Consider the following 25,196-nt stretch of genomic DNA (forward strand, 5'->3'; position numbering starts at 1 on the left):
ATATGGAGATGGCTGTGTCTCAGACATCGGAGGGATAGCCTCACCCAGCCCATATTAGAGTATGGGGTTATTCTATGAGGAGTTCTGGGAAAAGAGAAACTGCTAGATGGCTCCATGGGGAAGGCAGGGAGCAGGAACTTAAAGGCTCTGGGCACCCATGAGGCAGTGCCATGGGAATATCCAGAAAGTAGGGAGGGGGCATTTTGGGGTGAAAGGCGAGTCTGCTCACTTCCCATAAACATCCTAGCCAGTGGGTGGGCTCAAGCCATGATAATCCTCATGCTCTTACTCGTAAGCCATTGAGTTACAATTCATAAAGGAGGCATAAGAAATGTTGCTATTTGAGGATGGAGTGGGGAATTCCAAGGCAAACTTCACTTTTGGTTCACTTTAACTAAAATACATTGAATCCATTAAAGTAGTACTATTACCAGAGAAAGGAGGCTTATTATTTGAAATAATAGAGCTTAAATTTTTTGTTTATCTATGCAATTCGTTATGTGTCATTGGATCAGCTACACACATTCTATTTCCTTAGTGGAAAAAAAAAATACGTAATTTCACAATTGAGAACAGTAGGCTCAGAGAACACAAGCACATTGTGCTGGTATTAATCCAGACCTACTACAGGGCCGTCAAATGCAAAAACTGAATGGTAAAGCGACAGGGAAATTGAAACAGAAAAGAAGCCAACCTCCTTTTGTAAAATTAAAGTAGGATGAAAAGGCAATTTAAATACAGAATTGACCCGGGCGAATAATTTGGCAAGCTGTATCGGCTTCTTTTAGGCGCAGAGTTTGCAGGCAGATTAAATGCAACAGACAGGAAATGGGCAGGAAGTGGATGTAAAGCTCAAGACACCGGGGCCCTTTATTCACACATCACCGTGATGTTATTTTTTAGATTTTATATGTCATAATGGAAGGAAAAGTGAAGCAAGTTGGCAATAGAATATGCCAATATTTTCCATCTCCAAAATGTCAACAGCAGTTAGGAAACAGCAATTTCAGTCACAGATCTCATGTACACTATTTGTATTGTAAATAGGAGGAAATTTAAAAATACATTGCATATTTTAAATTTATGTTGCCGAATTAACCCGAGTGTATCTTAAAATTGGTATTTATATTAAAAGGTGTCCAAGTCAATGTGTGCCATAGCATGTAAATAGCCAGGGAATTTCACTTATATTTGGGAGGGGTAGTGATGGGGAAGTTCATTGCCTGTTCTGGATATTGAGAACTATGCTTCCATACCCACCTCTGGCAGAGTTCATGGAAACATCCCTTATCAACCTGGGAAACAGTAATTCAGAACAACAAGGGAAAAGTTGACAAAAGATTTTTTTATAATGATTTTTATTTTTTCCATTATAGCTGGTTTACAGTGTTCTGTCAATTTTGTACTATACAGCAGGGTGACCCAGTCACACATACATGTATACATTCTTTTTTCTCACATTATCTTCCATCATGCTCCATCACAAGTGACTAGACAGAGTTTCCAGTGCTATACAGAAGGATCTCCTTGCTTATCCATTCCAAAGGCAATAGTTTGCATCTATTACCCCCAAATTCCCAGGCCATCCCATTCCCTCCCCCTCCCCCTTGGCAACCACAAGTCTGTTCTCTGTGTTCATGATTTTCTTTTCTGTGGAAAGATTCATTTGTGCCATTTATTAGATTCCAGATATGTGATATCATGTGGTATTTGTCTTTCTCTTTCTGACTTACTTCACTTAATATGAGAGTCTCTAGTTCCATCCATGTTGCTGCAAATGGCATTATTTTGTTCTTTTTAATAGCTGAGTAGTATTCCACTGTGTGTGTGTGTGTGTGTGTGTGTGTGTGTGTGTGTGTGTGTGTGTGTATCTCACATCTTCTCAATCCAATCATCTGTTGATGGACATTTGTGTTGTTTCCATGTTGTGGCTATTGTGAATAGTGCTTCGATGAACATGTGGGTGCATGTGTCCTTTTCAGGGAAAGTTTTGTCCAGATATATGCCCAAGAGTGGGATTGCTGAGTCATATGGTAGTTCTACGTATAGTTTTCTAAAGTACATCCATACCGTTCTCCATAGTAGTTGTACCAGTTTACATTCCCATCAACAGTGCAGGAGGGTTCCCTTTTCTCCACACCCTTTTCAGCATTTGTTATTTGTGGACTTATTAATGATGGCCATTCTGACGGGTGTGAGGTGGTATCTCATGGTAGTTTTGATTTGCATTTCTCTAATAATCAGGGATGTTGAGCATTTTTTCATGTGCTTGTTGGACCTCTGTATATTTTCCTTGGAGAAATGTCTCTTCAAGTCTTTTGCCCATTTTTCCATTGGGTTCCTGGCTTTTTGCTGCTGAGTTGTATAAGTTGTTCGTATATTTTAGAGATTAAGCCCTTGTCAGTTGCATCATTTGAAACTATTTTCTCCCATTCTGTAAATTGTCTTTTTGGGTTTATAGTTTCCTTTGCTGTGCAAAAGCTTGTCAGTTTGATTAGGTTCCATTGGTTTATTTTTGCTTTGGTACTTTGGGAGACTGACCTGAGAAAACATCTATAAGATTGATGTCAGAGAATGTTTTGCCTGTCTTCTCTTCAAGGAGTTTGATGGTGTCTTGTCCTACATTTAAGCCTTTAAGCCATTTTGAGTTTATTTTTGCACATGGTATGTGGGTGTGTTCTAGTTTCATTGATTTACATGCAGCTGTCCAGTTTTCCCAGCACCACTTACTAAAGAGACTATCTTTTTCCCATTTTATATTCTTGCCTCCTTTGTCGAAGATTAATTGACCATAGGTGTCAGGGTTTATTTCTGGGTTCTCTGTTCTGTTCCATTGGTCTGTATGTCTGTTTTGGTACCAGCACCACACTGTCTTGATTACTGTAGTTTTGTAATGTTGCCTGAACTCTGGGAGAATTATGCCTCCTGCTTGGTTTTTGTTCCTCAGGATTGCTTTGGCAATTCTGGGTCTTTTGTGGTTCCATATAAATTTTTGGATGGTTTGTTCTGATTCTGTGAAAAATGCCATGGATAATTTGATAGGGATTGCATTGAATCTGTAGATTGCTTCAGGTAGTATGGCCATTTTTACAATATTAATTTTTCCCACCCAGAAGCTTGGAACATCTTTCCATTTCTTTGAATCCTCTTTAATTTCCTTGGTTAATGTTTTACAGTTCTCAGCATATAAGTCTTTCACCTCCTTGGTCAGGCATATTCCCAGGTATTTGATTTTTTGGGTGCAGTTTTAAAAGGTATTGTATTTTTGTATTCCTTTTCTAATATTTCACTGTTAGTATACAGAAATGCAACTGATTTCTGAATGTTAATCTTGTATCCTGCTACTTTGCAGAATTTGTTGATCAGTTTGAGTAGTTTTTGGGTTGAGTCCTTAGGGTTTTCTATATATAGTATCATGTCATCTGCATACAGAGCACTTTTACCTCTTCTCTTCCAATATGGACACCTTTTATTTCTTTTGCTTGTCTGATCACTGTGGCTGGGATTCCAATACTATGTTGAATAAGATTGGTGAGAGTGGGTATCCTTGTCTTTTTCCAGATTTTAGTGGGAAGGCTTTCAGCTTTTCTCCATTGATTATTATGACAAAAGTTTTAACATTTATTGATCAACTATTATTTATGAGACATGTGCTAAGATCTGCCATGTATAATATTTAGTGTACTTCTCTCAGTATTAATAGTTAGGGATAATTACTGAATATCTTAATGGAGGAAGATATTCAGAAGAAGAAAAACTTGAATAAGGTCAGATAATAAATAAATTTGAGTCTTTCTGACTTAAGGATCCTTTCAATAACGTATTTCTTCTGAAATTAGTAGAACACTTAGTAGTTGAGTAAGAGATTAATATTTTAAGATGATTAGTTCCTTACAAATATTCACAAACTCCTCTCCTGCAAACTCTTCAAGGTGATAAACATGCAAGGACTTCCTTATTCTCAGGTGGTTGTTAGCTTATCATTCTAGATGATATCGTTAATCATTTAAATCACTGGTGTACTTGTATTATTAACTATGCAACCTATTAGTAAAAATTAGTACATATGTATATACTATAATTATACTTGCTTATTTATAAATCAAATATTATGACTGTCCCTATACAATAAAGTAAATTGTACATTACAAAGCTAAAACAAAATAGAAATACGAAAACTGAAAAAAGAGGACATAAATATTTTAAGCCATTATTTCATGTTTTATATGCTGTTTTATTTTTATTATGTACTGCTGCCATTATCATTATATATTATTTGTTTTATTTATGAATAGGGCACACATAAAAGTATTTCTAGTAACAATGAGACTAAATATTCCTCATAATTTTCTTAAATATCAGCCTAAAACTAGTAATAACACAATTTAAGTTTTACCCTTGGAGTTCTAATTGTTTCTCAGTGGAAACAAACCCAACTAATAACCGTGAGGATGCATGTTTGATTCCTGACTTCACTCCGTGGGTCAAGGATCAGGGGTTGCCATAAGCATGGCATAGGCCAGCAGTTGCAGCTCTGATTTGACCCCTAGCCTGGGAACTTCCATATGCCACAGATGTGGCCCTAAAAAGCAAAAAAAATTAAAAAATAAGAAGACTTTACCTTCAATTCAATGTATCATTTTATTTATACAAATGCATTTTTACATTCTCTTTAAAGTATGCCATCCATAAGGGAGAGTGAACAAGTCATACATGTATGGTTTGATGTATTATCACAAAGTGAACATACTCAGGCCCTCAAATAGAATAGGACCACATCCTACAAACCACTTTTTTTGACTGTTAGAATAACCATGTCTTCAGTCTCTCCTATCTTAAAATAATGTTTTTAACTTTCCATAAAGAGATAACATAGCACGTTCTCATTCATGAATAGTTTCTTTTGTTCATCTTTGTGTATCTGATTCATCCCATTTGTCACAAGAAATGATAGTTTGTTTTCATTGATAAGCAGTGCTTACTGATATGGATATAAATCAAATTATGTATTCATTGTAATATCAATAGGCACTTGATTCACTTCAGATTTGGGGATATTACAAAGAATGCTACAATAAACATTTTTAACAAATCCTTTTTTTTTTTTTTTTTTTTTAAGGGCTACACCCACAGCTTATGGAAGTTCCCAGGCTAGGGGTCAAATTGGAGCTGCAGTTGCCAGCCTACACCACAGCCACAGCAACGCCAGATCTGAGCCATGTCTGCAGCCTACCCCACAGCTTCTTAACCCACTGAGTGAGGCCAAGAATTGAACCCACTTCCTCATGGATACTAGTCGGGTTTGTTGCTGCTGAGCCACAGCCGAAACCTCAACAAATCTTTTCCTGCATCTACATTTCTATTGAGTTTTAGGAGTATGATTGCTGAGTCATAAGGTAAATATATGTTGAATTTTATAAGAAAATACCAAACAGATTTCCAAATTGATTGTATCATTTTGCATTTCCATCAGCAATGTGTGAAAGATCCAGTTACTCCATATGTGTATCAACATTTGATACTGATTTTCTGGATAATTTTAGGCTATCTGATGTGTATGTAGTAATAAGTATTTTTATATAATTTTAATTCATATTTCTACAATGACTAATGAAGTCACATACTTTTTGGATAGCCTCTTTTTTGTGAAGTATCCATCAGAAGTTCTTTTCCATTTCTTCATTGGATTATTTGTTTAATTGATTTGTAAGAATGTTTGTGTATTTTCAAAATATAAGTCCTTTATGTATATATAACTGAACTAGTGCCCTGTGGGGCTTCTAGGCATACAAGCCTTTCTGTGTCCTCTATTTCTTATTTTTAGGGAATAAGCCTCAGCATCCATGAGGCCACTAAACACCAGCTTTGAAAGAAAATACAAGCTTGCCTCTCCCCTGATCCTCATCTTTGGCCCTATGTTCCATTCCCCAAACAATAAAACCACCTCCTAATCTGTTCCAAAGGGGGCATAGTCTTTAAGGCATTAGCCTGCTGTGACCCCCTTTGCCTGACAAAGCAATAAAGCTATCTTTTCCTCCTTCACCCAAAACTCTGTCTCCATGTTTCTATTCAGCAATGGTGGACAGAGACCAAGTTTTAGCAACATATACAAGTTGTTTATTTTTCAAAAATCTTTCCCCATCCTCTGACTTGCTTTTTTATTCTCTCTCTCTCTTTTTTTTTTTTTTTTTCCCCTGTCTTTTGTCTTTTTACGGCCGCACCCGTGGCATATGGAAGTTCCCAGGCTAGGGGTCTAATCAGAGCTGTAGCTGCCAGCCTGCATCAGAGCCACAGCAACACCAGATGCGAGCCACGTCTGTGACCTACACCACAGCTCACGGCAATGCTGGATCCTTAACCCACTGAACGAGGCCAGAGATTGAACCCAAAACCTCATGGTTCCTAGTCAGATTTGTTTCTGCTGCGCCACAACGGGAACTACTTGTGTATTTTGATGAACACAAGTTTCCAATTTTAATCAATTTCCATTTTATGCATCTACTTCTTTATGATTAATGATAATTAATTTTGAATTATCCTTTTTTTTTCACAGTTAGTGCTTTTAGCTTAACAAATCTTTCCCTCTCCTGGTCATGTGAAGGCATTTTCTTATATTACATCTCAGAAGTTTTTTTGGTTACCAGTTATATTTTGTTCTACTGTCATGATCAGCCTGGACTTGATTTTCTGTAGCTGGTAATAGGGGAAAGTTTAGGATTTTTCTATCTAGATAGTCAACTGACCCAGAACCCCTAATTGAAAAACTATCCTTTATCTGTGACTCGACTGTGTTACTTTAGCCATAAATCAACTGTGTGCATGGGTCTGTTTTTAGACTCTAAATTCTGTTCCATTGATCTGTTTGTCCGTCTGTCAGATGATCCCACTTTGATTAATTTGCTGGGGTTTTAGCTTGATAACAGGGAGGATAAGTCTTATACCTGACTGTTTGGTCTTACAGATTGTTGATCTTGCTCCTACTCATATGTAAATTTCAGTACCAGCTTGTTAATATCCTCTAAAAATGTGGCAGCTTTTAAAGGGATCTTTAATTTCATTGGACCCATCAATTAATGTGGAGACTATTAGCATCTTAAATATGTTGAGCCTTTCAATATAAGAAGTAATCAGTCTTTCCATTTTTGAAGGATTTCTTCAAAAATGATAAAGGATTGATGGCTTTTCTGTAGAGGTTTTAAAAATCCTTCATTACATTTTTAATAGGTGTTTGTTTTTTTAATGCTATTACAAAGTGGCATCCCTTTTTTGATTGATTAAATTTCAGCATTTATTAGCACTTTGATAAAAATACGTGTGCTTTTGACGAATAACGAATAAGTATGTGCTATGTAAGTAAAACCTTAAATAAACCCAGGAGAGTGAACTGTGTTCACATCAATCCCATGATCTCCTCCATCACAGAGAGAAAACTAATCTAGTAGGAATTGTATAGAATCTTCAATGTCTAAGTGAAAGATATTCATTAAAATTATTTTCTAATTCTTTCTTGATGCAATATAGGATTAAATGAGTCTCCTATTTGATCTTGCATAGAGTGACCTTGTGATTTTTAGGTTCTTTTTCTTTTCCTTTTTTTAGGGTCGCACCCAAGGCACATGGAAGCTCCCAGAGTAGGGGTCAAATCAGAGATGCAGCTGCCAGCCTACACCACAGCCACAGCAACAAGGGATCTGAGCCATCTGCGACCTACACAGAAGTTCACGGCAATGCCAGATACTCCATCCACTGAGCAAGGCCAGGGATCCAACCCACATCCTCATTGGACACTTTGGATTCATTTCCACTGCACCACAATGGGGATGCCTTATTTTTAATTTTTAATTTTTACTTTGGATTTTCTACATATGTAATCACTTCATCTACAAATAATGACAACTTCATCAACTTTATTCTTTTATGCTATTTTATTTCACATTTTATGTTTTATTCTTTCTTTCTTTCTTTCTTTCTTTTTTTTTTTCTTATTCTTTTTTTGTTTTGGCTGTGCCTATGGCTTATGGAGGCTTCCAGGCCAGAGACTGAACCCGTGCCACAGCAGCAACCCAAGCTGCTACACTGACAACCCTTGAATCCATAACCCAGTGTGCCACAGGAGAACTTATTCTTTCTTAGTTCAGTAGCAAGGCTTCCAGTAGAGCAATGGTTGAGAGTTATGGCAGTGTTGGGAAGACGTTTTCCTCTACCATCTAGGTTCTTGTGGCTGATCTAAGAATAAAATTGACATGAGACAGATCAACAGGAAAAAAATTCAAACAAAATTTTAATAACGTGTATATGGGGAGAGACCCAGGAGAACTGAATAATTCACCATAATGGCTGAAGCCCTCACTTTGAAACTAAAGAGGAAAAAAAGACTAAAAAATGTTGAGGGTGGGGAGAGTCAGTCCTGAATTGGGACCAGGGAAAGCACTGCGCTGTAAACAGGGCATAGGTTGTCATGCAGATTTAAGTCCTCCCTTCTCCACCTAGAGATTCTGGTGATCTTCCTCTCCTTAGTACATCCAGGGAGACACCCTTACAAATGGAAATTTCCCCTTATAAATGGACATGTTTCTTACAAAAGGATAACCCAGACTCAGTTTCCAGAGTTTTTCCCATGTCTGCTGTTTCTTAGGGGGGAAAAAAAAAAAAAAAGCTTGAGATAATGAATATGCCAAAGAGACCTACTTTAGGGTGGCAGATCCTGCTCCCCCAGGCAGATATTTTTATCTCCTTCCCAATATCATAGGAAAGCAGCTTGTTTACACCTTCTTTATCAGATTAAGAGAGTTCACTTCGATCCCTAGTTGCCAATGATTTTTTTTGATGTGAATATTGAGTTTCACCAAATGCTTAATCCTTTATTCTCTCCATGTGGTAAATGTTATTGATTGAACTTTGAATGTGTACCATTCGTACATTCTTGGAATAATCTCCAACTTGCCATGACATATTATTACTCTAGTTGTATTTTGCTAGGTTTTGGTTGTTAATTTAGGTGTGCATCAATGTTTATGAGAGTAATTGTCCCATAATTTTTCCTTTCTTATAATGTCTTTAGGTTTTGATATTAAGGTTATTCTGGCTGCATGAAAAGAAACAAGGTGACTTCCTTCTCTTTCTATTATCTGGAATAATTTGTGTAGTAAGGATCTTATTTTTTCCTTAAACATTTGGTAGAAATCACAGGTAAAGCAATTTGTAGTCCAGAGTTGTGTGTTTGGGTGGAAAAGTTTTCAATTACATATCAAAAATTTAAAAACATCAGAATTGGTAAGATTTATATTTCCAGGAATTTACCCATTTTGCCATACATTTGCAGCAACATGGATGGACTTGGGGGCATTATGCTAAGTGAAATAAGTCAGACTGGAATTCCCATCATGGCTCAGTGGTTAATAAACCCAACTAGTATCCATGAGGATACGGCTTTGATCCCTGGCCTTGCTCAGTGGGTTAAGGATCCATTATTGCCATGAACTGTGGTGTAGGTCACAGATGTGGCTTGGATCCCAAGTTCCTGTGGCTGTGGTGTAGGCTGGCAACTACAGCTCCGATTTGACCCCTAGCCTGGGAACCTCCATATGCTGCAAGTGTGGCCCTAAAAAGACCAAAAACAAAAACAAAGTCAGACAGAGAAAGACAGATACTATATGATATCACTTATGTGTAGAATATAAAAAATAGAAAAACTAGTGGATATGAACAAAAAAGAAAGAGACTCATAGATATAGAGGACAAACTAGTGATTATCAGCAGGGAGAAGATGGGGTGGGGGAGTGGGAGGTACAAACTGTTGGGTGTAAGATAGGCTCAAGGATATACTGTACAACACAGGGAACATAGCCATGTAATAACTGTAAATAGAAAGTAACCTTTAAAAACTTTATAAAAATAAACACTTTAAAAATAGTAATAATAATAAAACCCACTTGGATACAGAGAACAGAGTGGTGGTTACCAGCCTGGAAGAGGTGGAGAACAGTGAAATGGGCAAAGGAAATCCACTTAATGATGAGGGATGGAAAACTAAATTGTGGGTAGTGAGACCACTATGAGCTGTATAGAAATCAAATATCACGTTGCACACATCAGACTTACATAATGTTATAAAGCAATGTCATCTCAATAAAGAAGAAAAAAATCAGAAAAGAGAAAAGCAAAGCAAAACTTTGCCCCCAAGTTCTTCATAACATTCGTATATTATCTTTTACTTTCTGCAGTGGTGCCCTAGCTTTCATTCTGTGTATCGGTGCTTTGCACCCTTTTCTTAGTTTCTTGATCTGTTTTGACAGGGGTTCATCAATTTTGTGTTCTTTTCGAAAAAGCAACTTTTGGCTTGGTTGGTTCTATTTTATATTTACTTTTTCTTCTTTAATTTCTTCCTTAATCTTTACTCCTTTCTCTATTTTTTCAAGTTTAGTTTGCTCTTCTTTTTGAACTTCTTGACATAAATGTTTATTAGATAATGGATTTTCAGTATTTCTTCTTTTCTGTCAATCTGTGGCTGCAAAGTTCCCTCTAATCATAGTTTGAGATATGTCCTACAAATTTTAATTTGCCTTTTTTTTTTTTTTCTTTTTTTTGCTGCACCCAGGGCATATGGAAGGTCCTGGGCCAGGCGTTGAATCTGCCACAGCTACCACATTGTCAAATCCTTAACCCACTGTGCTGGGCCAAGGATCAAACCTACACCATAGCAGAGATATCGCTGGATCCAAGGAACTCCTTGTCTTATCTTTATTATCATTTATTTTAAAATGTTTTGATTTTCATTTACCCATTTATAACTTAGGAGTCAATTTTTAATCTCCGCTGATAAAAGAATCTCCTAGTTTTGTTTATTTATTTGTTGGATTTGGTTATTGAGTTTCACCTGAATTTTAGTCTGACCAGAGAACAAACTAAGTGTGATTTTAGTCCATGAACTTTGTTTAAATTTGTTTTATAGCTAATCATATGATCCATTTTGTTATGTGTTTTGTGTACACTTGAAATAATATTAATTTAGATGTTGGGTATAGTATTCTAAACATGAAAATCAGGTCAGATATATTCATCAAATTGTTTACATTTTCTATATTCTTACTAATTTTTTGCCCAATTGTTCTATCATATACTGAGAGCTATATCAAAATCTTATTATGGGTATGTGTTAGTCTGTACTATATTTTACATCTGTCAAATTTCCTTATATAATTTGAAGCCATATTATTAGGTACCTGGTACCAACTCACTCATTACAAAACTTTATAAGTATTATATGGTTTTGACTCTTTCAGAGAATATAATCCATAAATCACTGTGGCCAGAAATACATAAAACTACAATACATCATAAAAAATGTTTACAACTAAATGGGGACCAAAGTTAGCCTCTCTGAATCTTGAATCTCCCTCTTTTCCCTCATGAGCCAACAAATATGTGATCCATTGTCATCTGGGCCAGGAAAAGACTCCAGCTTCAATCTCCATTTTAACTTAGAGCTTTATAGTATTTAGCATGTATATTTTTATATTTAATTTTAGTATTTAGCATTTTGTATTTTTCTGTTTTATATTTTTAAATCATTATTCAAAGATCTTTTCTAATTTTCACTTTTGTTTTGATCTTAAAGATTTTTGTGGACTCATTTTAATATCATTATACCAGACTTATTTCTGTTAACCTTTTTCTTATATGTTTTTTCCTGATGTATTTATTGTGTAGGGGGCAATATTAAAGGACATGGAAAGATAATAAATCTCAGTGCAGGAAATACACCCTAGTGAGTGGAAAATAATCAAAGAACTAGAAAACTACCGGGAACCACGTGTCTCCATTTTCTGGGGTTTATATTTCCTCACCTCTGCTTTGCTTTGCCTACTATCTCTGCAATTCTCTCTTCCAACTTTTTTATTCTGTTTAGAGTTCTGCATGGCTTCCAGGCCCATCTCTTTCATCAGCTGGCATGGGCTTTCAACTTCTGAGTTGGTCTAGTGTACCTTATTTAAGCCCGATATTTAGTATTAGATTTCTAGTCAAGCAATGAGAACCATCTCTAGTACAATACATGGACTATGGTGTATAGGCTGTAGCCCAATGAGAACTCAACAGTCAGTCTTGCAGGAGGCAATAAGAAACACCTTGCCAACTGTCAATGATCATTGGATCTACAACTATTCTTTGCAAAGACTAAACATAGTCCATAATTTCAAAATCTACTTTTATTTTTATTTTATATTCAATTTATTTAAACTTAAAAAAAATAAGAGTTCACCTATTTCTCCATCCATCCCCACCAATCTGTTTTCTGCATCTATGAACTTAATATTATATATATATATAAAATCATACATATATGAGTCTACAATTTAAGAGAGATCATGTGGTATTTGTTACTTTCTGTCTGATTTATTTCACTTAACACCCTTGAGGTCTATCCATGTTATCATCAATGAGGTCTATCCATGTTGTCATCAATGAGAAGATTTTTTTCTTTATTTATGGCTGATAATATCTTATACACATTATATATATATAATTGTGACAAATATATATAATTATATATATAATTGTGAAATATGTGTGTGTATGTGTGTGTGTGTATATATACATATATATATATATATCAATCACAATTTCTTTATCCATTCATCTGTCTCTGAAAAATTAGGTTATTTCCATATCTTGGCTAGTGTAAATAATGCTGCAGCTAAAATGGGAGTATATCTATCTTTTTAAATTAGTGTTTTATTTTCTTTGGTTAAATATGCAGAAGTGGAATTGCTGGGTCACCTTGTAGTTCTATTTTTAATTTTATGAGGCACTTCCATACTGGTTTTTATAGTGGCTGCACCCATTTACATTCTTACCAACAGTGCACAAGGATTCTATTTTCTCCACAATCTCAGCAACACATTTGTTATTTCTTGTTTGTTTGTTTGTTTTTTATAATAGCCATTCTAGTAGGAGTGAGGTGATATTTCATTGGGGTTTTGATTTTCATGTCCTTAATAATTAATAATGTAGGGCATCATTTCATGTGCTTGTTGGCCATCTATGTGTCTTCTTCAGAAAAATGTCTATTTAGAATTTCTGCCCATTTTAGAAATCAGTTTTTTTTTTTTTTTTTGCTATTGAGTTATATGGGTCCTTTATATATTTTGGATATTAGCTCCTTATCAGATGTATTATTTACAAATATTTTATCCCATTCGCTAAGTTGATTTTTTCATTTTGTTGATAGTTTCCTTTAGTTTGTGGAAGCTTTTTATTTTAAGGTAGCTTCACTTGTTCATATTTTTGCTTTTGTTGCTTTTACTTTTAGTATCAGAATCAAAATAAAAATCTTTGCCAAGTCCTATGTCAAGGGCCCCACTGCCTGTGTTTTCTTCTAGAAATGTTATGGTTTCCAGTCTTACATTCTCATGTTTAAATCATTTGAATTAATTTTTGTTTGGTGTAAGATAGTGGTCTATCTTTCCATTATTTGTGTCTTCATCAATTTTTGAATGAATATCTTATAGTTTTCAGTATACAGTGGTTTTATCTCCTTGGTTAAATTTTCTCCCAGGTATTTTATTGTTTTTGATGCAATTATAAATGGGATTGTCTTCTTAATTTCTCTTTTTTATAATTCATTATCAGTGTGTATAAGCACAACAGATTTGTGCATATTTATTTTGTATCCTGAAACTTTACAAAATTAGTTTATTATTCTAATAGTTTTTTGATGGAGTATTTAGGATTCTCTGTGTATAATATTATGTAATCTGTAAATCATGACAATTTTACTTTTTCCTTTCTAATTCAGATGCCTTTTATTACTTTTTCTTTCCTATTTGCTCTGGCTAGAATTTCCAGTGATATATTGAATAAAAGTGGTGAGAACAGGCATCTTTGTCTTGTTCATGATCTCAGAGGAAAAGCTTTCATTCACCTCTTCATTTTTGAGTTTGATGTTAGCTGTGGGATAGGTTATGTATGGTCTTTATTATGTTGAGATGCATTCTGTCTACACCTGCTTTGTTAAGAGTAAATATAAATGGATGTTGAATTTTGTCAAATGCTTCTCTGCATCTGTTGAAATGATAAGATGATTTTTATCCTCCATTTTGTTAATATGGTGTATCACATTGACTGATTTGCAGATGTTGTAATAGGCTTGCATCCCTGGAATAAAATCTACTTGATCATAGTGCATAATATTTTTGACATATCATTAAGTTTGTTTTGCTAAATCTTGTTAAATTTTGTTGTTCATTTATGTTTCTTAGAGATATTGGCCTGTGATTTTCTTTTCTTGTGAAAAGAAGAAGAGTTTGAGAATTGGTATTAACTCTTTTTTGAAAGTTTGATAAAATTCACCAGTGAAGTGGTTTCATTCTGGACTTTTGTTTGTTGGAAAGTTTTTCATACTTTTATTATTGTATTTATTATATACTTCATCCTTTTAGAAGCTGATGCCTGAGGGTCTGGTTCCAGTCAGCCTACCTCTAGGTTCTCAGATCATGCTCTTGAAACACTGATAGGTCTTGTCACATACTCAACTACTAGGAGCTATTAAAAATATAATAGGCTGCTTGGACAAGCACAGAGGTTTGAAAGACAACCAGGAACTGAAGCAAGGTTGAGTGAAAAGGTTCATTTCCTACATGTGACCACTCCTTCAAGACCAGGAGAGGTGACTCTTTTATCTAGTGTATGAAAACCCATATAGAAAGTTGAGCAAGATGAAGGAAGAGAAATATGTCTCAGAGGAAAGAACAAGATAAAACCTCAGAAAAAAAATTGTAATGCAATGGAGATGAGTAATGTACCTAATAAGGAGCTCAAATTCATGGTGATAAAGATGCTCACTGAATTAGGGAGAAGAATGGATGAACATAATGGGAATTTCAACAAAGAGATGGAAAATATAAGGAAGTACCATATAGAAGTCATGGAGGTGAAGAATTCAATAACGGAAAATACACTAGGAGGGCTCGACACTAGAAGGGCTCAACAGCACACTAGATGAAACAGAAGAAAGAATCAGTCAACTAGAAGACTTTTGAAGTTAGCCCATCAAATCAGCAATAATTTAAAAAAAACTGATTAAAGGTGAAGACAGCTTAAAAGATGTACGGCACAGCATAATATGGACTTTCATGTCATAGTGTACTAGAAGGAGAAGAAAGGAAGGGGAAGAAAACATACTTGAAGAAATAATGGGCTGAAAACTTTTCTAACCTTAGGAAGGAACTAGACATCCAGATTCAGGAAGCTCAGAAAATTTCAAATAAAGAGAGCCCAAGGAAACCTATACTAAGACATATTATAGTTAAAATGTCAAAAATTAAACACAAAGAGATTGCTAAAAGCACAAGAAGAAAACAATTTGTTACATACAAGGGAATCCCCATAAGACTAGCAGAAGGTGTTCTCTTGTGGTGCTGCAGCAGGTTAAAGCTCCAGTGTTGTCACTGCAGCAGCTGTGGTCATTGCTGTTGTGCAGGTTCTATTTCTGGCCTAGGAACTTATGCATGCCACAGGCATGACCAAAAAAAAGGAATAAGAAGACAAAGATTTTTCAAGAGAAACTTTGCAGGCCAAAAGGGAGTGACATGATATATTTAAAGTTCTGAAAGAAAAAACTTCCAACCAAGTATCATTCAGAAACAAGAACGAGAGAAAGTGTTCTCTAGACAAAAACAAAAGGAGATTACTAAACTGGCCTTACAAGAAATGTGAAAGGAAGTTCTTTAAGCCGGAAAGGGTGCTAATTAGTAACAAGAACACATAAGAAAGAATAAATCTCCCTGGAAAGGTAAATACATAGAAAAGATAGTGGGTTAATCACTTTTAAATCTAGTCTGAAGGTTAACATTTATAAATACTGAGATAGACCATAAACATCCAAAATTCTAGGTCCTCTTAATCAGAATTCTTGACATCAGTAGATAAACATTCCTACATAGAAATAATGTCTGTGCTTAATAAAGCTGGATTTCCCCACTCAGATGGGTCCTGGGATCTGCACACACCACTTGGCCAATTCTTTTGTAAAGGTGCTTTTGAGTTTGAGATTTTTTTTCCTTTTTTCATTTTTTTTTAGGGCTGGACCTGCAGCATATGGAAATTCCTAGGCTAGGGGTGAAATCAGAGCTGCAGCTGCAAATGTAGCTACAACCTATGCCACATTTGTGATCTACACCACAGCTTGTGGCAACACTGGATCCTTAACCCACTGAGCAAGGCTAAAGATCAATCAAACCTGTGTCCTCATGGATACTAATAGAATCCTTAACCTGCTAAGCCACAATAGGAACTCATGAGTTTGAGATATTTGATAAAACATCTGACCATAAATGCTTATTGCTTTTGGAAAATATTTTTTATGAATTATCTTTAAGTTACAGCATTTTGCAGAATATTTAGTCCACATACGGTGAACAATTCAGTGTCAGCGAAACAGTTATATTAGAGCTTTAAAAATTATCAGTATATATACCAAACTTGATTGCTGGTAAACTGGATTTATTTTAATTAATGCCTGAACTCCACAGATGCCCAAACACCTCAATTTATCCAATAATTTCTTCTTAAATCAAACTTTTGAAAAAAATAATTAGAGGTGCTAACGAGTAGCAAAACCGACTGTGAACAGAATTGGCTTTTTTTTTTGGTCCAGTGAAGGAAAGTAATTAGCAGGAAATGGCCAACAGATGAGATGCAGAAAGACAAAGCTGGGAACAGGAAGACACTCTCACTGAGGACGAAAGACACTGGGAACATTGCAAATTGATTTCATTACAAATCCCAGCAATTGCCATTAAGAGCTTCCTGGGACAGGTAGTTAAAGTAGGTCACACATATAAAATGAAAATGCCTTGTTTGATACAATTGGAAGAACTGAAAACCATACAGAGTTTTATGAGTCAGTCTCTTGCTAATCAATGAACACCTTTGAATTGAATTTAAAGCTTTTCCAACTCCTTGAACTTGTTATTTAATGCAGAGGTGATTAAAAATCTCTGGGACTCTCACAGGCTGTCGACAGAGAGGCCTCATTTCCACATCTCAGCCAGACACAAATAAACAAGACATCTGTGTCCAAAAGTTTGACTTTCACTCTCTGTATTGGATGAAGCTGAGAGTAAATCCTCCTTCAGAAGAGGCTGACCTCAGAAGACTCTGGAACATGTGGATTCTGGGAAAGACTAACAGGATTTATATGTTCTGATAGGAAAGGGCCACTCAGCACCTGGTGATAACACTGCATTCAATCAAGGGAAATTAAATCCTAACAGGATTAAAGGAGTCAGCAGTTAATACATAGGAGCAAGATTTTCCCCAAGCCGACATGCACATTGAAAGCCTATCTTATATGGGAGAGACTGCTAAGAACATGACACAATGCATTAAGGAAGTAGGCAGCTTAAAATATGGGCAGAACTTCCAGCATTTCATTCTCATATGGCAACACAGATTAGGTATGAATCTCCTAAGATTTATTGCCCTGTTTTCTAGCAGGGAATGCAAAAACATGCATTAATGTAACACTGTGGAACCAACCCAAATAAAATTATATATCAAGTTTGTTGTGTGACTATCACACATGGACATACACACACTAAAACAATAAAAGGGATGTACCAAAATATAAAATATGAAAATCATGAGGACATTTTATTACCCCACATCAAGGCTTTTTAGTATTTATTGTTGTGCCTCAGAAATCTAGCTGCTCCCTTGCAGTGTATCTGTCCTTCTCAATTTCCAATTTTTCTAAAATTCAAAGGAGATGTCCACAGCTTATGCAAATCAAGGATCAACACTTCCCAACCAGCGGTTATCAGAGACTTGCCTTTTTCCCCAAAGCTCTCTCTATCCCTGAGAAGAAATATATCTTTATAGGCATTGCCACTTGATTGTCTTCCTTTATGTCATAAATGCAATGTTAGACAAAGGACCTTGCTTCTTTGTGGTTGCTTCTTTCTCCTTGTAAAAATTGATGCAAGGCAATTAGATGCTCCAGCTGTCAGGGGACCATTGACTAAAACTGCCCACCTTGGCTAGATATGATAATAGCCCCTTGAATGTGTTGTGTCACAACAGGAGGCCCTGCTAAAGAACATGGCGCTACCCTGAAGAATAACCAGGAGGATTTGGGAGGGACCAGTAGGAGGGAAATGACCAACCTCCCAGGATCCTTGGCACTGGAATCCATCTTGGCTGAGAGCCACATGTACCACTGAAAAGTATCTTGAGTCAGACCAAGTATGGACTGAACAAGATGATTGGCCAGAGACCACCCATAAACTAACCCATTTCCTATGATTGCAAGCCATGTGGCAGAGCAGTTCTCCTGGGTTCTCTTACCCTGCTGCTCTCCATCCAGACACCCCTTCCCAATAAAGTCTTTTGCTTTGTCAGCAGGTGTGTCTCCTTGGATAATTCATTTCTGAGTGTTAGACAAGAGCCCATTCTCGAGCCTTGGAAGGGGTCCCCCCTTCCTGCAAAACAACTATCGAAAAGCAAGCTGAGGTTGGTGAAGACTCAGGTTGAGGACAAGCTGTCCTTCAAAAAGTTCATGGCTTGGGTGAAACTTTCTGAGGATGATGATTCCCTGTCAGTTTCTCTGGAGGCAAGTTTTGCTCATATCCTCTATTTTTCAGGGTCCAGGAAGAAAATTGACCTTTGTGGCAGGTTAATTGCATTATTGGCCCCACTAATTCCTCCTGTCTGACTCTTATTATATTATATGACTTATTTTGGCCAAGGGGATGTTAGCAAACTTCATGCAAGAAGAGGTTCCAAAAATGCTGGTGTATGTGAACAGGTCCAGGCAAGCCTACTGGAGGATGAAAGATGAGAGATGTGTAGAGTAGAGCTAAAGCAACCCATCCAAGCCCATCCTAAGTCACCCAGTAGTCAGTGACACCCACCTGCGTGATGAGCCCACCCAAGACCAGAAGACATCTTTTGCAACCCACAAGCATGAAGCCTTTGTTTCCCTATGGATAATCTCATGAGCCTAGACCTTCAGAATTATCCTCGAATGATCTTTCCAATAGGAGGAAATACCTTCCTGGTGAGAGGGAGGAGGAGGGGACATCTTTCAAAGGCTGCTCTAGTTACCCCTGGGCCTTTTCCTGGTTAAATTGCTAAATGCAATAAAGAATAAATGTGATTAAGTAATTAAGTATTCGCTCTGCTTATATCAGTCTGCATTAGGGCCAATTACTAAATGAGATTTGATAGGGCCATTTTCGTTTCTCTGTGGGTGTAGCCATTTAAAAAAAAAGAGAAACAAGAGACAGAGAAGGAGGGACAGGAAGAGAGAGAGTTTGAAAGTGAGAAAGAGGCAAAAGAAACAGAGAAGAGAATACACTTAACAAACACTACACTGTGGTGTAATAAATAATGCTCTTTAGAATTATTTTTATCCTACCTGCCTCCCTAAAATGATATAGGAGGGACTCAAGTTGGATTAGAAGCATTCTTGGCACTTGCTGTTCCGAATGTATTTTCCACCCTGAAGTTACTGTGCCCTAAGCCAGGAGCAATTACTTTTCAAGTGGAGACACTGTCACCACCTTTCAATGTGTCATTGTCCTGTATTTCATCAGAGCTACTTGAGCCAGCTAGAGGTTCACATACCAAACATTACCAAATAAATAGAGAATTGGAATTCTTTCCATCTGTGAATCAAGGAAATTGCAAAACTTAGCTCTGACTAAAGAGGCACTCCCCCTCCTTCTGAGAAAAGCATGGATTCCCAGTTTCCTTGTGTGTAAAGCCTCATTTTAATGATTGTCTTTTCTTTTTATGATTCTTATAAAATGTTGGCAGTTCAAATATCTGCTTCGCAAAAATGTTTTCCATCTTTTTAACTGAGGTTCTTTCTATTCAGAAACAATGGATTAACCATTTTCCAATGGACTTCTTTTTCTTGCCAGAAATCATGATGAGCAGTCAGTTGTCCAAAGCTTGATGTACTAGGTCTACAGAAGATCAACTGTGCCCCTGTGAACAATCTGTATGGACCGATGGTTTCTCAGCCAGGTGTTTTTCAGGTATGTGGTTACCTAAGTGTTTATATACAGAACTGCTTGCATTCATTTTGCCCACAGAAAATTCAAATGACTCTTCAGTAATTTACTTGTCTAGAAATGCTATGTGTTTTTTAACTCACCTCCATCTTGACCCAAGCAAGTGTGGCTTCAAGGTTTTTTTTTTCTTTTAATATGTATTTAAAGTGTACAATGATATCACATATGTGGAATCTAAAAAAAGGATGCAAATGAACTTATTTGAAGAACAGAAACAGACTCACACACTTTGAAAACAAACTTATGATTACCAAAGGGGGCAGGTATGGGGGAGAATGGACTGGGGGTTTTGGACTGGCATATGCACACTGTGGTATACGGAATGATTGGTCAATGGGGACCTGCTGTATAGCACAGGGAACTCTACCCAGGATTCTGTGATAATCTATATAGGAGGAGAATCTGATAAAAAGAAATGGTTGTATGCATATGTATATCTGAATCACTTTGTTATACAGTAGAAATTATCACAACACTGTAAATCAACTATATTTCAATAAAACTTTAAAAAATGAAAAAAAGTACAACTTGATTTGATGTACATATACACATTGTGAAATAATCACCACAATCAAGCTAATTAATATACTATCACTTCACATAGTTCATAGTTACCTTTTTTTTTTTGTATGTGTTGTGGTGAGAACACTTAGGAATAACCCTCCTTGCAAATTTCAAGTATACAGTACAGTATCGTTACCTAGAGTCACCACACTGTACATTTGAGTTCTTGAACTTGCAGAACTGAAACTTAACCAACCCCTGTGCATTTCCCAATTCCTCTACCCCTTAGTAACCAGTGTTCTAGTTTCTGTTTTTAGGAATTTGACTATATTATATTTCTTTTTTTTTCTTTTAAAAAAATTATTGGAGTATAGTTGACTTACAGTGGTATATTAGTTTCAGGTTTACAGCAAAGTGAATCAATTATAAACATAAATATATCCATTTGCCCCATACAGTTATTACAAAATAGAGTAGATTTTCCTGTGCTATCCAGTAGGTTCTCAGTAATCATTTATTTTATTTTATTTTTTAAAAATTTATTGAAGTATAGTTGATTTTGTATTAGATTTCACATGTAAGTGAGATTGTACAGTATTTGTCCTTCTGTATCCGGCTTGTTTCAGTTAGCACAGTGTCCTCCAGATCCATCCATGTTTTTGCAAATGGCAAAATGCCCTTTTTTTTAAGGCTAAATAATATTTCATTGTTCATATATATATCACATTTTCTTTATCCATTTCTCCCTCAATAGACATTAGGTTTTTTCCATATCTTGGGTTTTGTGAATAATGCTGCAATCAACATAGGAGTGTGGGTATTTCTGCCAGATTCTGATTTCAGTTTCTTCGGATATATACCTAGAAGTATATATACTTTGCAGGGTCTTATGATAGCTCTATTTTTAGTTTTTTTGAGGAATTTCTGTACTATTTTCCATAATGGCTATAGCAATTTACATTTCCACTAACAGAGTACTATAGTTCCCTTTCTTCACATCCTGGTCAACATTTGTCATCTTTTTTTTTTTTTTTTAAATAATAGCCATCCTAACAGGTGATATCCCACTGTGCTTTGATATGCATTTCATTGATGATGAGTGATGTTGAGCACCTTTTCATATACCTGTCGACCATTTGCATGTTTTCTTTGGAAAGTGTCTATTCATGTCCTTTGTCCATTTTTAAGTCAGGTTATTTGGTTTTTTTGCTGTTGGTTTGAATGAGTTCCTTATATATATTGGGAATGAACCCCTTATCAGATATATGGTTGGCCAGTATTTTCTCCTATTCTGTAGGTTGCCTTTTCATTTCATTGATTGTTTCCTTTACTGTGCAGAAGATTTTTTGTTTTAGTTTAATGGTGTCCCACTTGTTTACTTTTGCTTTTGTTTCCTGTGCTTTTGGTGTCATATCTGAAAATTTGTTGCTAAGACCAATGTCAAAGAGCAATCTCCTCAAGGGTATTTTTGGACATTTTGGACACTAAAAAGGATCTTAACTTTCCCCAAGAATGCCAAACTCCTAGTGGGTCTCAAATTTAAAACTGGATTCAATGCATCATTTTCCATGAGATTGTAATAGCTTCAAAGAAATTACAATTCTATCTCCTTTGTGGATTTTAGCTGGGGTGCAGTGTGCACAATTCAATACACAAAAGAGAGAATTATTGAGCCACACGTACATTCTGTTGTGTCAGTTAGAAAAACATAACTGACCTACTTTACACACACACACACACACACACACACACACACACACACACACACTACTTAATCTATTTAAAAATATGTTCCTAGCCTCTAAATTCTTCAGACCTTAGGGAAATAAATCCAAGGTCAGAGCTATATAATTGCAGCGATCCAACTGTGTCCTATTAACCCAATCACTTCATGAGCTAATTCAGGGGCCATGTGGCTTCACAACCTCAGTGTGTTTAAGATTCATAATTAAATTTGAAAAATGAAAGCTCATCTTGCCTGCTTTGTTTAAGTATCCATGAAGCGTGTGGCTATCACACAGAATCTTATGGATAGGATCTATCTTTCTTAAATCTAGCCTTTTCTTTCCGTTATGATGCCAGTTTACTGGATGTGGCACTACTTTCTAGAAAAAAATCCCAGCTTGAAACTCAAGAGATTCAAAAACAAATTCTGAGCATACGCTTGAGGAAGTTCTATGAATTTCTCTGTGTTCCTGGAAAAAATAAATCTCAAAAATACAGAAAATTTCTATCTATGAATATCTGTGATTTAAAGATGCCCACCAGGGAACTCTGTTCCTGAGTCTGGTAGGAGAACACCAGCCCAGGTCCTCTGAGAAACTTACCAAGAAAGGATTAAACACAAAGGCTTTTTTAAAGGAGGGAAACAGCTGTGAGAAAAAATGAGGAGGGAGCTGAGAAGAGCTCAGAGAGCTGTCAGACAATGATGCACATCTGACCTGGAGAGAAAGAGTGAATAAAAAGTGGGATGAAAACTTCTGAGACTACTTTTCTGCCTAAGTTTCAGCAAGGCCATCTGGGTATTTCTGAGCCAAAGCAAGTCATCACTGGAGGAGGAGTCTTGTGTCTCCCAGGAAGACCCTGCCTTAGTATGAGCTGTGATTGGCTGGGAGCAGCCCTGAGAGGAGTGGCCTTATTTCTGACTCAGTGATGGAATATAGAACTAATTGTCTGGGATCCTGGGATTTCAACCTTATGCCATAAATATCTTCACTTGTCAAAAACAAGAAGCAGAATAATATAGATGACATTTATAGAAGATAATTTCTTTTTTAGCTTGCTACTACAAAATGCTGTGTAACAAACAACCCCAATGTCTGTGTATTGCCTATTGGCATGCCTTGTAACTTTTTGTTGAAGGATGCACCTATGAAAGTAACTTAGATAATGAGAACTGAAGTAAGTAGGCATTTAGGGTGAGGTTTTAGGTCAGCCTGGCTAAGAATTGGGCTATGCTTAATGTTTGCCCTAGCTATAAGTATTAAAGATTTTAAGTTTGTCATACCCATGGCCTTGTTTTTTTCTCCCTTGTTGACTTTGGGATTCCCCAAGTATTCCTCTTCAGAGAGAGGCTGTGCCAGCTCTTTCAGCTGTGGTTGACTGTTGTTCTGGAGCCATGTTGATGTGATTGTGAAGGGTAACAGAGGGGAAGTATTCCATAATATTATAATTAAATCTCAGTCTTTTAGCAGGCTTATATCTCTGGGCTGTGACCTTCACAAGTGTTTCTCCAGTGGAATAGCTTCCTCTCTCTCTCTCTCCTTCCCTCCCTCCCTCTCTCTTCCTGCCACCTAGTCCCTTAATTGGCTACAGCATTCCCAGTTGATTTCTTTGAAGCTTGGTCTCCTGTTGACTAGGTTTCTCCCTTTTAGGTGAGGAAGGTAGAAGGGACTGGGGTGGGTGAACCCCCCATCTCCCAGGTGGGAAAATACTTTGGCTAATACTTCCAATAGAGAGGGTTCTGGGCATATTTCAAAATGATTATTCTTCTTCCAGCCAGACCCATGAGGGGACCTGTCTTAGATCCTCCCTGTGACAGCCTAGTGGAGCTCCTAGAGGTAAATCCTACAAAAATTCAGGGCCCCTAACATTGGAGGCTCCATAGTCTCTGACTCTTAAACTAGTCCACACTCAGCCTCCTGGAATTCATGAAAATGAACCTCGAACATGTCCTACCATCATACAGCTCCAGTGGCTTCACTGCAGGTAGCAGATCTCGGCTGTAACGCTGGGTTTGACCATCTCTTCAGATTTTTGGATGGAGGTTTATCCTGAAACCTCTGTTCTCTAATGGGTCCAGGAAAAGTCATTACTTTTCAGTTTGTGTAGCTTTGTCTTCTCAGAATGGAAATGATACTTTCCAAGCTCTTTACATAGAGGAGTGAAAACCAGTGTGTTCTTAAAGCAGTTTTACTTACAGTGAAGTGATAGTGAAGTCAGTATTTTTCACCTTTTATTTGAAATCATCATAGGTTAATGAGAGTTTGAATAAGTGCCTTTCAACCAGTTTCCCCTCATGGTAAGCTCTGTTTAACTATAGTACAATAAGAAAGCCAGAAAGCTGGCATTGCTTAATCAGGTTTCACCTGTTTTACATGAATTCATGTGCTTGTAGTTCCATGAAATCAGATTAATGTTTAGGAAAAATTGCATTAATGTATAATTTTCATACACTTATGTCTATATATAGATAGGTTCATATATATATATATATTTATAACACATAATAATAGCCACTATTATGATTAATACTGAAACACTAGGGCCTTTCCCATTTAAACTAGGAACAAAAGGAGGACAATTGCAATCACCACTATTCTTTATAATTGTTCTGAAAATATAAGCAATAGAAATACTGGAGGCAGGATGAAAATAATTATTATCATTTGCACATTATATGATTATCATTCAAAAAATCTTAAGAAAAATAATGACAATTAGAATTAGGGGAAGAATTCAGTACTGTGGCCAATCACAAAATAAATAATCAAAGATAGTTTTCTTGTGTAATAATAATAATCCTTTAAAAATTGTAATAGAAAAATTATTACATTTAAAATAATAATATTTTAAGAACCAATGGTATTTCACAAATATAAAATAATAAAAGTA

General features: G+C 36.3%; 1 long non-coding RNA gene across 2 annotated transcripts in view; it reads left to right on the forward strand.

Annotated features, from left to right (window-relative positions):
- Positions 1-25,196, forward strand: part of LOC110257461 (uncharacterized) — a 590,814-nt gene that overhangs the window by 143,832 nt on the left and 421,786 nt on the right. For both annotated transcript variants that reach the window (XR_002340074.2, XR_014831931.1), the window contains one exon: positions 19,926-20,042. This is a non-coding gene — a long non-coding RNA (uncharacterized LOC110257461). The remainder of the gene's footprint in view (positions 1-19,925; positions 20,043-25,196) is intronic.

The sequence above is a fragment of the Sus scrofa genome, chromosome 17, assembly GCF_054392235.1.
Source record: "Sus scrofa isolate SSC_HxYL_T2T_F1_AM1 chromosome 17, Sscrofa_HxYL_maternal_Yorkshire_Landrace_v2.0, whole genome shotgun sequence".
In the NCBI taxonomy this organism is placed as follows: domain Eukaryota; kingdom Metazoa; phylum Chordata; class Mammalia; order Artiodactyla; family Suidae; genus Sus; species Sus scrofa.